At 42.5% G+C, this 17,605-nt stretch overlaps 1 protein-coding gene across 9 annotated transcripts in view; it reads right to left on the bottom strand.

Annotated features, from left to right (window-relative positions):
- The window catches only part of raph1b (Ras association (RalGDS/AF-6) and pleckstrin homology domains 1b), a 62,468-nt gene that overhangs the window by 29,285 nt on the left and 15,578 nt on the right, over window positions 1-17,605 (bottom strand). Inside the window, exon 1 of one of the 9 annotated variants that reach the window (XM_084396708.1) lies at window positions 16,188-16,202. The exons of the other annotated variants lie outside the window; for them this stretch is intronic. The gene's annotated coding sequence lies outside the window, so the exon portion shown is untranslated. Of the gene's footprint in view, window positions 1-16,187; window positions 16,203-17,605 lie in introns of those variants that run through there. 9 annotated transcript variants of the gene reach the window in all.

Here is a 17,605-nt window from a genome sequence, read left to right as displayed (position 1 = left end):
CATGATATAATCAGTCACACACGTTCTCATAGGTTCAGGTCAACAATGTGCTTAATTCAGTAGATCGAATCTTTCTAAGATATAATTCCAACCCTCCTGTTCTGTCTCACTGCTTTCAGATCAGCAGGATGCTAATGACCCCTTCAGTCACTCTACTGGGAACGGCCACAGTTCTGCATAAAACAGTCAAGCACAAAGAGGATAAATCAAGAGAGAGAGGGAATGAGAGGGGAGAGTGTGGGACTAAAGGAGATTTTGCTGAATTATGGAGCCATAGAAAATAATACTAAAAAAAAGGTGGAGATAGAAAAAGAGTGCAGACAGAAATTAGAGAGGTGTGTTATCTTGGCACCCTGTTGCTTAACAGCTGCTGATTTAAACTAAGCTCTGCTGAGCGCTCTCTCTCTCTCTCTCAAACACACACACAAAATGGTGATGGTACAAAACATGAAGTCATAAAATTCATTCTTCATATTGCACGCACACTCACACGCACGCACGCGCGCACACGCGCTCACTTACACACACAAAAAAAGTGTGGGTCATTTTATAAAATTAATGCCATTTATATTTTGGAAGGGTGTTTTTTTTATTTATTTTTTATCAAAGTATATAATAAACTGAATTGTGCCATTTAAAGAATAATAATATATGGATAAAAATGTAAAACCCTCTGTGGTGAAAATAAAGTTTTTTAAGGTTGTCTGTATGTGGTGTTTTTAATATGCTTTAAGAGGAACCATGTGCAAATTCATGTCAACAGTACTGCAGTGAACCAAAGACATTTTCTATGTCACAAATATGTACAAAAAAATATGTAACCAATCATGTCAACGTGCCGGTGGGCTTTAGCAAATCATTAACTATGCTGCGAGGAGTCTCAAGAGAAGCCAGATTATCCTATTATATTTTTCTGTTGCACTGAAAAATCAGGTAGATTTAGCAATATAGCGAGTGAATTATGTATATGATGTAAATTACGATGTTATGATGAACTATATGCCTTTCTCCACCGACGTTCTGAGTTGTTCAAAGCGTTTCTAAGGATTCAGATTTTTAGAGGGCAGCTGTCTGACTCTGAGATGGCAAATGGGAACATGGTTTGTGTAACATTAGCAACACATTATTAGCTGTTTGATAACGTAGTCACAACGCTGGTGTGAGTGAGAGGAGGCGGGGACTAATATGCATATTCATGTATCCGCATACTAAATGAAGAAAGGGTGTAAAGTTACATTCAAGCTATTTTATGGCATGAATAATTTTTTACACAGGAAAAAAACCCTTTTAAATATCAAAGATAAGTTTTAAGGGATAATGTTATTGTCTACAGGGGGACTTTAAAATAAAATATTTGAGATATTCCGAATGTTACAAGAGTGGAACATTTCAAAACAAAATGGCTGCTGCTCTTCTTATTCAAAGTTATGACATAATTAGCATGAAGGAGTCAACAATATGATTTCCAAAAAAGTCGAAAATGTTAAATAAGTGTGTTTTGTGATGGTGTGATGTGGAATGCTTTACGAATCTTGTCTAATCATAAAATGTTAATTGAGAGTAGAACTTGCTAACATTTGAAACCGGCTCCTTTAATGATTCATTTCATTAAAATGAATGATCCATATATATTGATATGATATACCCCAGAACTTTTATAATGGGATATACAGACTTGTAAAAATGCATATAGTTATTTTAAAATATGTATAATATTGTAAAGGGATAAACTCATAATTCCTTTTTTTAATTAATATATAATAAGCTTTCCAAAACACAAAGTAAATTGTTGTGTTCAGATGTTGTAGACGTGTACTTGTGACTTGCGTAAGAAAGTGAAAGTAATAGATTTGAGAGGAGAATAAAAAGAGAGGAGGAACAGAGGGAAAGACAGGAAATGTCCAGGATGTGCAGAATTCTTTATTTCCCCCGCGAGCTGTTCTGTCAAGGCTCTCCCACCACCCTCCAGCAGCTGTTCTCTGACTGACACACACACACAATGAGGCTGAATATGACATCATGGCTGGCCAAGGAGGAGGACAGGAAAAGGAAGAGGGGTGAACAGGCTACCACCCTTTTCCATGTGCACAATCCCACTCTTTCAAAAACACACACACGGTGTCAAAGCAAAGCAACAAGACGCACTACAGCTGTCACCTCTTGCACAAACACACAAAAGCACAAGTGTGCATTGCTACATGAGCTTGGCCACAAATAAACACACACGCACACAAGTGGCATGTGTCCTAATGTTATTATTCGGCCTTACCCAAACACAAGACATATGGGGTTCTGAGTGCCATTTAAATCTAATAAATCACTTTCCAGCAGATGCCAACTTCTGAATTAACTTAACACTCGAGCATAAAAGGAGAAATGTGTGTGTGTGCCTGTCCTTTTCAGTGGTTTTGACTAAATGTCGCTCTCAGCAGCGTGGGCAGTGTCGGATGTTCGCTAACATTATACTGCTGGTCACGCATTCGGAACTTCTTTTTACCCCTAAGCGAAGAATGGAAAAGAACTTTGCTGTGAGAGTATATCAGGGCCTTTATGATCCACATTCAGCACTGTCATATGTTTTGAGAGCATAAGACTTTATTACATCAGTGTGATTCCACATTGAATTGATCATATAAATTAAAGCAGAAAGAAAAGAATCCCTCCTTCTCCTCTGACACAAATACATTCTCTCTAAATCAATTCCTTTTCCTAATTTTTTTTAGCTCTCTACATTTTTCCAAATAAAAGCAAACACTGCAGAAATAAAGGCAGCTTTTTACTGACCCACTTCATTTTAATAACTAGTAGTAACAGCCGTTCTAACACAACACTCAAGTAAATGCTTTAAAAACACACCACTCATTATGTGACCTTTGAATATGTCACATTGAGACATTTAAAGAACAAGTTACTGTACTGCCAAACAAATGTCTGACTGTAATCTGCATGGGCAGCAATGACTGGATGTTTCATTAAAAGAGGTTAAAATTTGGGTGGGTAGAGTGCGGTGGGTATTTTTAGCTCTGCTTTTTCCCAAATCTGTTCTTCAGCTCTTGTCATGCATTACGCAAGGTGAAGAATTGGCTCTGTGAGGGCATGTGAGGAAAAAAGGCGAATGTACATCATATTAGAATTACATGAAAAACCATGCATCGCTACTATCTCCCAACAACCCCTTTACGAGTACACAAACAAATCATCAGATGATAACAAAAATCTGGATGCAACATGCAAGATTTATTGAGAATAGCATGTCCATTAAGAAAACGTAATATGTTTAACAAAAAACAAATAAAACAAACAAACAAAATAATTCTGACATAAAATAAAAAATGTGTTACTAAAAAGTGTATTTTTGTGTTTATGTGTGTGGCCAATAAAAATATTGTAGATTAAGTACAGATACGATATACTGGCCTGTCCAAAAAAACGTTATTGTTGAGGCCTGGTAATGAGCAATTGAATGAATAATTATTAACTTCAGTAGAGTGACAAATTAAGCATCTGGAGCTGAAGACACTTTATAATCCATCACCTCTCAGTGTAAAGCAAACAGCTGAACGCGCCTTACACCCTAGCCAGAAATAGCATCATATCACATGTGCTGAGCAATTGTGACGCTCCAAAAAAAAATCTTCAATTAAAACATTAGATGCTTATGTGTGTGTGTGTTGCCAGATGGTCTCTGAGGGAGGATGGCATATGACAGCATTCCTGTATAGTGCAGTGGGACACAGATCAGCACTAAGGAAGACAGAAAAATCAAGTATCTTAAGAGGAGAGTGAAATAGGGAACAGAGAGAGAAGAATACAACCTGAGGGATAATTCTCCCTTAATTTAGTACACAGACACACAATTAAAATCACTATGAGACATTCAAAATACATATTTGGATGTTTTTTTTCCCTGTCCGCTGTTTTCCTGTAACTCACTTAATAAATATATTATAAACTATCATTAAGTCTTTAGCTGACGTAGTTGTTGAATCACTCCGTAATTGCTAAAATAAGCCCAAAAAACACTCTGTGAGGGCATGACTCCACACACATCTCTGAGGTGAAGTATCCAGCTGAGTCACATGGCGGGTATTGATACGAGTTATTGAGGCTGTTGACAGTGTATGTGAATACATTTATATTTAATTTACACAGTGAAGACTATGCAGTTTTTTGTACATTTAATTACTTTATACAATTTTTGTAGTATTTCTTATTTCTAATGCTTTAAGTTATTCAGGTAGGTCTGTTTCATTTGTGTCTTTGTTCTATTGCTTTTAATTCGTTTCTTTGTTAACTTGTCTCCGGTAAGCTTGAGATTTTTTTTTTACTTAGTATTTGTTTTTTTGTGATATTGAAATTGGCGATGAGCATTAAGAAATTTCAATGGTATAAAAAAATGTATATCATAAAAAAAAAATTTAAAGCAAAAATAACTATATTGTGATAAATATCATTATCATGAAATAAAATGACTCATATCGAGACAAGATTTTGATCACATCACCCACCCTAACTGATGTTTATCGGTCACTGAGTTCTGGACTCTTGCCAAAACTTTAGAGAGAGTTCCCATAGACAGTATATAAACTGGACATAGCAACCCCATTGGATTCAACGGAGACAAGTGAAGTCAAATAGAAGCTCTTACTTCCTGGGGGTCAAGCGTACTGCGCAGACTCAAACTGAGCTTGACGACGTAGATGTGACGTGAGCAACCCGTCTGTCTTCTAGTAGCTGTGCCAAGAGAAATCTAAATCATTCCCTTCCGAAACTTGCAGAGACGAAGAGTGTGAGTAGGAGGTGTCCATGAGCTAGCAGCAGGAGAAACTTTTGCTATGTATTCTGATTAATTATTTTGTCACTTTGCCTCCACGTCCCCGCGATTGCCCGCGAGCTTCTCCTCCTGTCCATACGGTAATTCTCTACTGTGCGACAGAGAGTCGTGTGGTTATGACGCAATCGTTCGCCTAATTTTACAAAAATTGCTTCTACGGGGCCATAACGGAAGCTACAAGGTAATGAAGCCTTTTATACATTTTCGTGTTTCTTTAGAAATAAATAATGGACAAATGGAGTCTTTAAACGCCTCAGATGTGAAGTTATTCGCGGTCAAAGTGACGCCAAAATGAATGGGAGTCAATGGGATGCTAACAGCAGGTGGGGGTCCGCTAGCCAATGGCGGCGCCCGGGGGTACCTTCAAAATAATAGAAAACCCTGCCCCCCTGAGAGTTCCACATACTCATTTCATATGCTAAGATGTTAGCCAATCATAGCAGTAGGCGTTTACACTGAAGTCTCAAAGCAGACACGCCCCTTCAAACAGAGTGTTCAAAAGAGAGGGCTGAAATCAGGGTAGAAAATGGAAAATATATATATTTTTCTAAATTATGAAACTTTTGATATAAACATCATACTACCATTACAAGTGCACCTCCGAAAACATAAAAAAAAATGCAGTTCATGATCCCTTTAAATACATTTTTAAACCATTTTCTGCACAGACTAAAAACAGAGGGACAACTTGAGAGGGTATTTCTATATACAGAGTTCACAGAGTTTGTATTGAAATGAAAGTGAACACTAAGTCACTTGAACAACTGATCAAAACAACCCTGAGCCAAATGTCGGCTACCAAAACTACAAACTCAAGAGTCTACACTGTTATTCTGAGGATGGTGTTAACTTATTTCAACATCCAGGAATGAGTCAAACACCTCTGAAGTACATTTGTCAGCTGTCAATCATTGTGCTTCATTGTGGCATTTCTAGGTTAAATTTGTGTACAGTCATCACACACAGAGGTAAAAAGGAGTTTGTCACATACAAATTCTCCCAAACAAATGAGGCTGAAAAATGAGACTATTTCAGGCTGAAAAAATGATTTTTCTTTCCTTCTCTTCAGAACAACAGAACTTGTCTGAATCGAGAGAAAGAGAAAGATAAGGCATATACAGAGGGAAAGGCAGCAGAAGAGAGAAACAGAGTGAGAGACAGTGACATGGTGTCTTAAGACATTTCATTAGGGTGTGGGTTGATTCTCACTTAGCACTTGATGTCATATCCTTTGGCCAACCAAACAGTACACAAAGCACACACAGCCGGTGGCCCAGTGAAAGGGCTCCTTTCATGCAGGAGCCACACCAGTCCAAAATTCGACATGCAAAAAGGTGTGCCACTTTTCCCTAGTCTGACCTTTACTCTGTCTGACACAGTGAGCCAAAATGTTCAAGCAACAAGGAAGAACTGAAACTTCAATGACACATAATCATATAAACATGTGCCAATTCTGTGTAAGCACTATCTGTAGAATCCATTATAGTCAAATGATCAAAAAGGATCACCACAAAGTCCCCTGAATGAGCATTGTGAACATTACACGAACATCTTCATGTAGGGTTCTTACATGCTAAAGAAATGTTCAAGTGTAATATCTGGAGGACTTCCAGCAAACATTTGGAAACTTTTAGGGAACATTAATTTCGGGCTGAAACAAGGATGTTCACAAACTTCCAATGAACTTGATTTTCAGAACATTTTACTTAAAAATTGGACCTGATGCAAATGCCCAAAATGGCCTGGAAACAACCTACATACAATACAAAATTAACTAAATGTGGTCCAAAGGAGAAGTTATGGGAAGAATAACTTTTATTTTGTTGTCTTTGTGAAGTTTCAGAAGACTTGGAATGTAGCACACAAGTCGTAAAAGACTACATTAATGGTGGGGTGTTTTGTAATTTTTAGAGCTAAACAGCTTTGGTCACTATAAATGATTGTTCTATGGGAAAAAATAAAATAAATAATTGATGTGACGATTTTTAAAAATATCTTATTTTTGGTTCCACTGAAAAAAGGAAGTCGTATGGGTTTGGAATAATATAAGGGTGAGTAAATAATGAAAGAATTTTTAATTGTTTGGGTGAACTATTCCTTTAAATGGAGCTCATGTGATGGACAATAAACTAATATAACAGCTAGTCATATGCGGAGGGTGAACCAACTGGGTGAGGCTAGATGCAATTCCTCCTTAAAAACACATTTAAATAGAATGTGAAGAAATAGATATGTGTCGTCTATCAACAACCTACACCTACCAGCATAAACAAACGCTCATGTTATTAAAGTGGTTATGTTCATGGCAGCCAGTTCGAATAATAAATAGCCTAACCATTGCCTATGCAGCAAAACATGTTATCTTCAAATTCTGAATGGATTATCGACTAGAAAGCGTGCATAAAAGTGCTCCCTTTATAATCAATAAGCTGTCACTCATCTTAAATCATCGCAATCTCATAAAGTTCTGCTAATCGATTCAGCTGACTGTACAATGAATATCTTATTTAGCCTACATAATGTCTAAACTTTTTTGTTACGAGTTAGTTCACCCAAAAATGAACATTAGCCCATGATTTACTCACCCTCAAGTCATCCTAGGTGTATATGACATTCTTCTTTCAGACGAATACAATCTGAGTTAAATAAAAAAATGTCCTGGCTCTTCCAAGCTTTATAATGGCAGTGAATGGCTGCTTCTGTTTTTAAGTCCATAAAAGTGCATCTATCCATCATAAAAGTGCTGCACATGGCTCCGGGGGGTTAATAAAGGCCTTCTGAAGCAACGCCATGCGTTTGTGTAGGAAAAATATTCATATTTAAAACTTTATAAAGTAAAATAACTAGCTTCCGGCCAAACGAACATACGGATTCAACTTAAGTCTAAGCGCAACTTATGCGAGTAATGCGTCGTACTGCTGATATTTACGCTGCGCCATGACGCACTACGCTACTTCTGACGTCACAAGTTGCGTAAGTTGAGCTTTAGGTGTAAGTAGACTGGGTATGTTCGTTTAGCCGGAAGCTAGAATTTTACTTCGTAACGTGTTAAATATGAATATTTTTCTTACACAAACTCATCGTTTCCCTTCAGAAGGCCTTTATTAACCCCCCGGACCCGTGTGGAGCACTTTTATGATGGGTAGATGCACTTTTATGATGGATACTAGATGCACTTTCATGGACTTCAAAACAGAAATGGCCATTTACTGCCATTATAAAGCTTGGGCCAGGACATGTATTCGTCTGAAAGACGTCATATGTCATATACTCCTAGGATGACTTGAGGATGGGTAAATCATGGGCTAATTAACATTTTTGGGTGAACTATCCCTTTAAATTATAACGAGAGAATTTGGGTGTGCAGATCTCAGCACTGGACAAAAACTCTGGCGTTTTGAGTGGTGAGGGGATTCTAACTTAAACACGTCTAATTGGCCATTGCGTTCAAGAAATCATCATATGTTTGTGATTGGATACACTGCTCAATGCTATTTGTATTAGTTTAGAAGCTCTCAAGAGCACAATCACCAAATCTGTTTATGTTTATCAGTTTATGAAGATGTCCCTAGAGCTAGATTCCGCGTCCAGGGATCGGGTTGTCTAGGCTCCCGCCTTCGACTGCCGCCCGATCCACTTAGCACCGGCCCCTTACGGTCCCTCCTGCAGGTGGTGGGTCCACGGGAGGGTGGCCCCACGTCACTCCTTCGGGCTGAGCCCGGCCGGACCCCATGGGGGGAGGCCCGACCACCAGGCGCTCGCATACGAGCCCCAACCCCGGGCCTGGCTCCAGGGTGGGGCCCCGGCTGCGCCATACCGGGCGACGTCACAGTCCTCCTTTTTTTGGGCATCATAAGGGGTTTTGAACCGCTCTTAGTCTGACCCGTCGCCTAGGACCTGTTTGCCTTGGGAGACCCTACCAGGGGCATATAGCCCCAGACAACATAGCTCCTAGGTTCATTCGGGTACTCAAACCCCTCTACCACGGTAAGGTGGCATGGAATGTCACCTCTCTGGTGGGGAAGGAGCCTGAGCTTGTGCGTGAGGTTCAGAGATTCCGACTAGAGATAGTTGGGATCACCTCTACGCACGGCTTGGGCTCTGGAACCACACTCCTCGAGAGAGGATGGACTCTTCACCACTCTGGAGTTGCCCATGGTGAGAGGCGGCGGGCTGGTGTGGGTTTGCTTATAGCCCCTCAGCTCAGTCGCCATGTGTTGGAGTTCACCCCGGTGAACGAGAGGGTCGCTTCCCTACGCCTTCGGATCGGGGATAGGTCTCTCACTGTCGTTTGTGCTTACGGGCCGAACGGCAGTGCAGAGTACCCGGCCTTCTTGGAGTCTCTGGGAGGGGTGCTGGAAAGTGCTCCGACTGGGGACTCCATCGTTTTACTGGGGGACTTCAACGCCCACGTGGGCAGCGACAGTGACACCTGGAGGGGCGTGATTGGGAGGAACGGCCCCCCTGATCTGAACCCGAGTGGTGTTCTGTTATTGGACTTCTGTGCTAGTTACAGCTTGTCCATAACGAACACCATGTTCAAGCATAAGGGTGTCCATCAGTGCACATGGCACCAGGACACCCTAGGCCGGAGGTCGATGATCGACTTTGTGGTCGTTTCATCCGACCTCCGGCCGTATGTCTTGGACACTCGGGCGAAGAGAGGGGCGGAGCTGTCAACTGATCACCACCTGGTGGTGAGTTGGATCCGATGGCGGGGGAGGAAGCTGGACAGACTCGGCAGACCCAAACGTACTGTGAGGGTCTGTTGGGAACGTTTGGCCGAATCTCCTGTCAGAGAGATCTTCAACTCCCACCTCCGGCAGAGCTTCGACCAGATCCCGAGGGAGTCTGGAGATATTGAGTCCGAGTGGACCATGTTCTCCACCTCCATTGTCAACGCGGCCACTCGGAGCTGTGGCCGTAAGGTCTCCGGTGCCTGTCGAGGCGGCAATCCCCGAACCCGGTGGTGGACACCGGAAGTAAGGGATGCCGTCAAGCTGAAGAAGGAGTCCTATCGGGCCTGGCTGGCTTGTGGGACTCCTGAGGCAGCTGATGGGTACCGACGGGCCAAGCGGACTGCAGCCCGGGTGGTTGTGGAGGCAAAAACTCGGGCCTGGGAGGAGTTCGGTGAGGCCATGGAGAAGGACTATCGGTCGGCCTCGAAGAGATTCTGGCAAACCGTCCGGCGCCTCAGGAGGGGGAAGCAGTGCCCTACCAACGCTGTTTACAGTGGAGGTGGGCGGCTGTTGACCTCGACTGGGGATATCACCGGACGGTGGAAGGAATACTTCGAGGATCTCCTCAATCCCGCCGTCACGTCTTCCATTGAGGAAGCAGAGGCTGAGGGCTCGGAGGCGGACTCGTCCATCACCCAAGCTGAAGTCACCGAGGTAGTCAAGAAACTCCTCGGTGGCAAGGCACCGGGGGTGGATGAGATCCGCCCTGAGTACCTCAAGTCTCTGGATGTTGTGGGGCTGTCTTGGCTGACACGCCTCTGCAACATCGCATGGCGGTTGGGGACAGTACCTTTGGACTGGCAGACCGGGGTGGTGGTCCCTCTTTTCAAGAAGGGGGATCAGAGGGTGTGCTCCAACTATAGGGGGATCACACTTCTCAGCCTCCCTGGGAAAGTCTATGCCAGGGTACTGGAGAGGAGAATCCGGCCGATAGTAGAACCTCGGATTCAGGAGGAACAGTGTGGTTTTCGTCCCGGTCGTGGAACACTGGACCAGCTCTATACCCTCTACAGGGTGCTGGAGGGCTCATGGGAGTTTGCCCAACCAATCTACATGTGCTTTGTGGATTTGGAGAAGGCATTCGACTGTGTCCCTCGCGGCGGCCTGTGGAGGGTGCTCCGGGAGTATGGGGTCCGGGGCCCTTTGCTAAGGGCTATCCGGTCCCTGTACGACCGGAGCAGGAGCTTGGTTCGTATTGCTAGCAGTAAGTCAGACTTGTTCCCGGTGCGTGTTGGACTCCGGCAGGGCTGCCCTTTGTCGCCGGTTCTGTTCATAATTTTTATGGACAGAATTTCTAGGCGCAGCCAGGGGCCGGAGGGGGTCGGGTTTGGGGACCACACGATTTCATCTCTGCTCTTTGCGGATGATGTTGTCGTGTTGGCCTCATCAGACCAGGACCTCCAGCATGCACTGGGACGGTTTGCAGCCGAGTGTGAAGCGGCTGGGATGAGAATCAGCACCTCCAAATCCGAGGCCATGGTTCTCAGTCGGAAAAGGGTGGCTTGCTCGCTTCAGGTTGGTGGAGAGCTCCTGCCTCAAGTGGAGGAGTTCAAGTATCTTGGGGTCTTGTTCACGAGTGAGGGAAGGATGGAACGGGAGATTGACAGGCGGATCGGTGCAGCTTCTGCAGTAATGCGGTCCCTGTACCGGTCTGTCGTGGTGAAGAAGGAGCTGAGCCGCAAGGCGAAGCTCTCGATTTACCAGTCAATCTACGTTCCTACTCTCACCTATGGTCATGAGCTGTGGGTCATGACCGAAAGGACAAGATCCCGGATACAAGCGGCCGAAATGAGCTTTCTCCGCAGGGTGGCTGGGCGATCCCTTAGAGATAGGGTGAGAAGCTCGGTCACTCGGGAGGAGCTCAGAGTAGAGCCGCTGCTCCTCCACATCGAGAGGGGTCAGTTGAGGTGGCTCGGGCATCTTTTCCGGATGCCTCCAGGACGCCTTCCCAGGAAGGTGTTCCGGGCATGTCCCACCGGGAGGAGACCCCGGGGAAGACCTAGGACACGCTGGAGAGACTATGTCTCCCGGCTGGCCTGGGAACGCCTCGGTGTCCCCCCGGAAGAGCTGGAGGAAGTGTCTAGGGAGAGGGAAGTCTGGGCATCCCTGCTTAGACTGCTGCCCCCGCGACCCGGCCTCGGATAAGCGGTAGAAGATGGATGGATGGATGGAGTTTATGAAGATGAGAGCATTCGCGAGAGAATTCAGTCAGAATTCAGAGTTCAGCTCGCGCACTGAACAAAACTCCTGCGTTTCAGCGATTATTAATCGTAACGCCTCTGATTGGCCATTGCATTCATAAGCTCAACAGTCATGTGTGATTGGTTATAGTGCGTAAAAAGTAGATGATACATGAGCAGATCTAAATTGAATGCTGCAATCGACACTTTATTTAATTTGAAGTGTCACTTTATTACAAGATTAAGTTTAAAATGTGCAGGTGAATTTTTGGACCAAGCCCCCGTTCATTTTTGACCCATGGCCAGGGGGTTCCAAGGCTTTACACACGATCCGCCTATGCAACTAGTCTTGGAATTTATACTGACACCCGAAGATGTGAAGGCAGCCTCATGCAAAATAAATTTATTCCATAAGCAAAAGTGTTCAATAATGAGGGTTACTGAGATAAAGTGAGAAGTATTCATCTGGTCATATTAACTTAATATGTCAGCTCCCATGAGGCAAACAGCTCATTTGAAACACTTTTCATCATCTTTCATCAGAGCTTTTGATGCAAGTCTTAAAACAGAGGGTTTGCCTAATGAACACTCTGTGCTGAAGAGTTCAGAACCTTCAACAATTGATGATTTTGATTGGTCCTTAAAATGTTTTATTCCAGTGGAGGAATGAAAGTAGATTTAAGTGGTTCCATGAACTGTATCCTCCAGATGTTCTATTCGGCTATTCTTTCTTCCACATCTGCCACATCCTGCCTGAAACAAAAACCAAAGGCACATGCTCACGGATAGTGCTGACTGTCGGGTATCCCCCTCGCTTTGCTCTGTGTGTGTGCGTGTGTGCAAGTGTCTGAAATGCAGTTGTGTACAGCTTCAGGGCAAGATGAGCAAGTAATCCCCTTCACTGGGGTCCCAGGTGGTCTTGAAATGTGAAGCCTATAAGTCACACACACACACACACACACACACACACACACACACACACACACACACACACACACACACACACACACACACACACACACACACACACACACACACACACACACACACACACACACACACACACACACACACACACACACACACACACACACACACACACAACCATGAACCAGTCAGCAGATAATGCAGGTTCCGTGCATGCAAAAAGCACCTGCAACATACTGCAGAGTCTGAAATATATACATAAGAGGAAATATTAAATATGAAAAAAAAGGGTACTTATTCTATGAAGATACAAGCTCTGGCGGAACTGCAGTTCTTTAAGGATCACCAGAGACTCTAGTAACCACGCACTGTTCTCTCCACTTCCATTAGACAGACGGTACCGCAGCTTTATCCTGCAGACTATCAGAATGTTGAACTCCAACATCACGTAAACTGAAACCCCTCCCAACCCTTCAGCACTGCACTTGAACAAGAGGGGATTTCTGACCTGTCAAAATCCACAGAATAATAGCTGCCGGTTTACTGCATCCCATCATGCATTTTTTGCCCACTAGTCTGTGCCTATTATCGCTCATGGGCAGCACTTAGAGTAGGTTTTTGGAGCTTTGATCTGCAATGAAGAACATTCATTTAAATGAATGCTTGCAGAGTCTTCCATTCTGCAGACAACTCTGAACAAACTAGAGGTTTTGTTGATCATTTAGGTCAGAGTTGCACTACATGCAGAAGTAATAAGTGCCAAATGTTTCACAGATATAACTGTGACAAAACAGACTATACAGTTGTGCTAATTGACCCTTTGTGTTTCTTGCTAAACTTTATTAAGGCACAAAGTTATGAACTTTGCAATTTATGAAAACCTTTATCTCAGACTCACTTATTTAAATGCTAACCGTAGACAAATTTAAAAACACCCAGTGAAACAATGATACAACCGTCACTTTTACACAATGAACACCAGACTACAGAAATCCTAAAGAGACAAACTTAAAAGAAAAAAGAAAAAGAAAAATCCTGCATTTCTGAAGTTGACAGTTAAGGCCTATTTATACTTCTGCGTCGAACTGCCGCCGTAGCTACGTCGTAGGCTGTGTGTAGCGCGCGTACCCTACGGCGTAACCTGACGTGCACCTCTCCAAAAATGTAACAACGCGTCAATTCTACGCGGACGCCAGCGCTGTGATTGGTCTGCCAGAACCCCTCCCTCGGGGTTTCACATGCTCCCTAGGTGCGCGTCAACGCGGACAACAACACAGAAGTATAAATTAAAACCAACACGTTGCCTACGGCGTATAGGCTCCGGCGTAGGTCCGACGCAGAAGTATAATGAGGCCTTTAGTGGGACATTTTCAACATTATGTTCAGTAATATTCTTCGTAAAAAATATAATTTGAACATCATCAATACTTATGGCTCAATATATTCACTGCGGCATTTTGGGATGTTTTAGAATATTCTGATGCCGCCCATAATGCTGATAGGGATGTGGATATGTTTTGCACGTGCTCTGCAACTCTTTTTTTCATTCGTGTCTACCCTCAATGGAATGAGTTAACAAAAATACCTGACAATTTTTCATGTCAATGAAAGTGTCAAGCACCAATGGCAGTTCAAATGTATTTAAAGGGATACTCCACTTTTTTTGGAAAAAGGCTCATTTTACAACTCCCCCAGAGTTAAATAGTTGAGTTTTACCGGTTTCGAATCCATTCAGCCGATCTCCGGGTCTGGCAATACCACTTTTAGCATAGCTTAGCATAGATCATTGAATTGGACAAGACCATTAGCATCTCTCTCAAAAAAATGACCAAAGAGTTTCGATATTTTTCCTATTTAAAACTTGACTCTTCTGTAGTTACATAGTGTACTAAGACCGACGGAAAATGTAAAGTTGCGATTTTCTAGGCTGATATGGCTAGGAACTATACTCTCATTCCTGCGTAATAATGAGTCCAGCAGGCGTAATGATATGACGCAGCGCCTGAAAATAGGTCTAATAGGTTAGACAAACTTAGTCCCGGTCACGTTGGAAGTTACTGAGCTGGGGACTATTTTCAGGCGCTGCGTCATATCATTACGCCTGCTGGACTCATGGTACGGCAGCAAAGTTTCTTGATTATTACGCAGGAATGAGAGTATAGTTCCTAGCCATATCAGCCTAGAAAATCGCAACTTTTCATTTTCCGTCGGTCTTAGTACACGATGTAACTACAGAAGAGTCGAGTTTTAAATAGGAAAAATATCGAAACTCTTTGATCATTTTTTTGAGAGAGATGCTAATGGTCTTGTCCGATTCAATGATCTATGCTAAGCTATGCTAAAAGTGGTACCGCCAGACCCGGAGATCGGCTGAATGGATTCGAAAACGGTAAAACTCAACTGTTTAACTCTGGGGGAGTTGTAAAATGAGCCTATTTCCAAAAAAAGTGGAGTATCCCTTTAACATTTGGAAAGACGCAAAGGAAAGGCAAGATGTTTTGATCCACTGAAACAAACTCCAAAACACCTTTGTTTTGGCCAGATTTTATTAGAAAAGATGTCACACATGTTCATTCTTCAATTTCTCTTAAAGTATATTGGGGCATTTAAGGTTTGTTTACACGACAACAATGTACTAAAAACAGACAAAAACGCCAATGAACGAACAGTGTATGATTATGATTCAGGCAGCATTACAGGTCAGAAGTCAGATTGGATTGGAACATTCAGAATATTTATCCAGTTCTATTTGGTTGAAGATCGGAGTCACGCCGGTATGGAGACGAGTTTGTTCTTCATGGAATCCACATCGACAATTCTTATTTAGAATATTGCAGTATTTATCATTAGTGATTTTTCTGTGCGCATCATTATTTTTTTGTTTTTAAAATCATGAGCCCTCGCAATTTTTTTTATCAAAAACATTAGCATCCCCTCCCCCTTCCCCCTGACATCACATCCTTGATGATGTGTACACTGGTACGAGGGCTGAGCATCATGTCACTCACATGAAATCATCTCAGCAATCAGCAAACAACAACGTCCTATCAAAACTATTTAAGCATAAACAGTGTCTGTTTAAGAACTGCTTTTGTGTACCTTGCACATTTGTAATGTCTTAAGCACTGTGTTTAAGCATATGTTTATGTGAATACTGTGCATATCAGTACATTATTTAGTACATACAAATTATTTATTATTTTTCTGTATGTTTGGGAAGAATGACAAGCAAGTGATTTTGATTTGTCCAAAAAACATTTTTGTTTGTGCCAATGGCACTCCAGATAGTATACCCATTCCTAGTATTACACAACTTGCAGTCTGCGTGCAATGTTCTCCCACAGTGCCTCCACAGACAAAAGGGAGCATTTGACTATCTGACATATCTGTCCTCTTTTGCACTTCATGTACAGTTGGACTGTAGTGTGTAGCATTGGCCAACTGCTCACTCTTTGAGGGCCTGTTGCATGTCAGGGTGGACACGCAGACGTGACAGAAGTCTCTGACCTGTCTCTGGCAGCTGGGAATGGCACGTCCATCCCCCACCCAAAAAACAAACGTGTTGCTGAGAGCTGTGCGGCAAATTGTCGCACCCGACGTCAGCCCATGACCTTTGACTTCAGCTGGCAGCTGGTTTGGTTACAGTGTTGAAAAGAAGGGCGCCCATGCACTGCAAGTACAAGTGAAGCAGGAAGCTACTTGTTACATTTGTGACCAATAGTAATCCCAAACACGTCAACCCAGTTTATTTAGACACCAAAGGTGAGACAGCAAGAGAGAACGTAGATTTAACACAGCCTGGTCACCTGAGAGCCTCATGTCACTGAGTCCTAACATATGAGTCAGACTAGATATACTTCAGGTTATTTTTAAACATATTCTTTAGTCTGAACTCCAAAAAAGCCATTTACACTGGTTGTAAGCTTTAGACAGAGAATGTGAAATACACAGCCTGCTATCAGCGGATCTTTAAATATTCCACACACTACTGTAGCTTGCAAAAATAGTCAATATTTATTGCAACATTTCAGTCATGAAAGAAACCACACTAAATATTGATTTTTTCTTTTGTATTTTTTTTTGTTGGAAGCTTTGTAATTTGTGAGATATTTTCTCTAGTAATACCTTGATGTCTTACACATCTAGGCTACATGTAATCATTCAGGTATACAATGAGAATTTTGGTCAATGTCAAAAAAAAAAAAAGGATCTTAAAACTCAGAAATATACTCTTTGCATCTTTGATTCTATATGGGTTTGATAAACTTTGATTCACAAGTGGAAAACATTCAAGACAGTTGCCAATCTTCCCAGAAGTGGACGTCCCAGCAAATTCAGCCCAAGGTCAGACCGTGCACTGCCAGGAGAATTCGCAAAACACCCAAGAACTACACCTCAGTCTCTACAGGCCTCAATTAAAGGGTTAGTTCACCCAAAAATGAAAATTCTGTCAGTAATTACTCACCCTAATGTTGTTCCAACCCCGTAAGACTTTCGTTCATCTTCGGAACACAAATTAAGATATTTTTGATGAAATCTGATTGCTGGCTCACTCCTCCACAGGCTTATGGACACTATAACTTGCTGGCCCATAAAATGTATTAAAGACATTGTTAATATAGTCCAAGTGACTCCAGTGGCTCAATCTTAAGTTTATAAAGCGACGAGAATACTTTTTGTGCGAAAAATAAAATAAAATAACGACTTTATTCCACTATTCATTTCCTTCTCTCTCTGTGCCTCGAGTTAGTTTACGTAGTGTTTTTGCGCAGCGCGTCTGTGTTGCACGAGTAATTACTGACAGAATTTTCATTTTTGGGTGAACTAACCCTTTAACATGTTAAATGTTAACGTTCATGGCAGTACAATAAGAAGACTGGACAAGTATGGCATGTTTGGAAGGGTTGCCAGGAGAAAGCTTCTTC

The sequence above is a fragment of the Rutilus rutilus genome (assembly GCF_951802725.1).
Source record: "Rutilus rutilus genome assembly, chromosome: 2".
NCBI lineage: Eukaryota > Metazoa > Chordata > Actinopteri > Cypriniformes > Leuciscidae > Rutilus > Rutilus rutilus.
Note: the sequence above shows the minus strand (reverse complement) of the source record. Positions and strands in the feature narration are given on the sequence as shown.